Consider the following 342-nt stretch of genomic DNA (forward strand, 5'->3'; position numbering starts at 1 on the left):
TGCATTTGCAGAGCCTTTATTTGGCATTTCCATAGTGGGGGGCAAGGGGCTGGCCACCCCTGGCTGGGAGAGGAGCATGTCTCTCTGCTGGGACCACGGGCAGCTTGAATGCACTGAAGAGCTGCTCCGTACCCAGCAGGATCAGGCCAGGCCCGCCCTGGGGGCTTTCAGGCTCAGCCTTCATGGGGACATGGTCATCTGCTCTCGGGGTGGCCGGTCCCTGCATCCCCCCCACGGCCCGGCAAGGTGGGATGGCAGAGCACGGGGGGCACAAGCAGCGCAAGCTGGTGGCCAGGAGATGTCACTGCCGGGGGTGGAGGGGGGATATGGGATATTGGGGAG

The sequence above is a fragment of the Pterocles gutturalis genome, unplaced genomic scaffold, assembly GCF_000699245.1.
Source record: "Pterocles gutturalis isolate BGI_N339 unplaced genomic scaffold, ASM69924v1 scaffold47504, whole genome shotgun sequence".
Classification (NCBI taxonomy): domain Eukaryota; kingdom Metazoa; phylum Chordata; class Aves; order Pterocliformes; family Pteroclidae; genus Pterocles; species Pterocles gutturalis.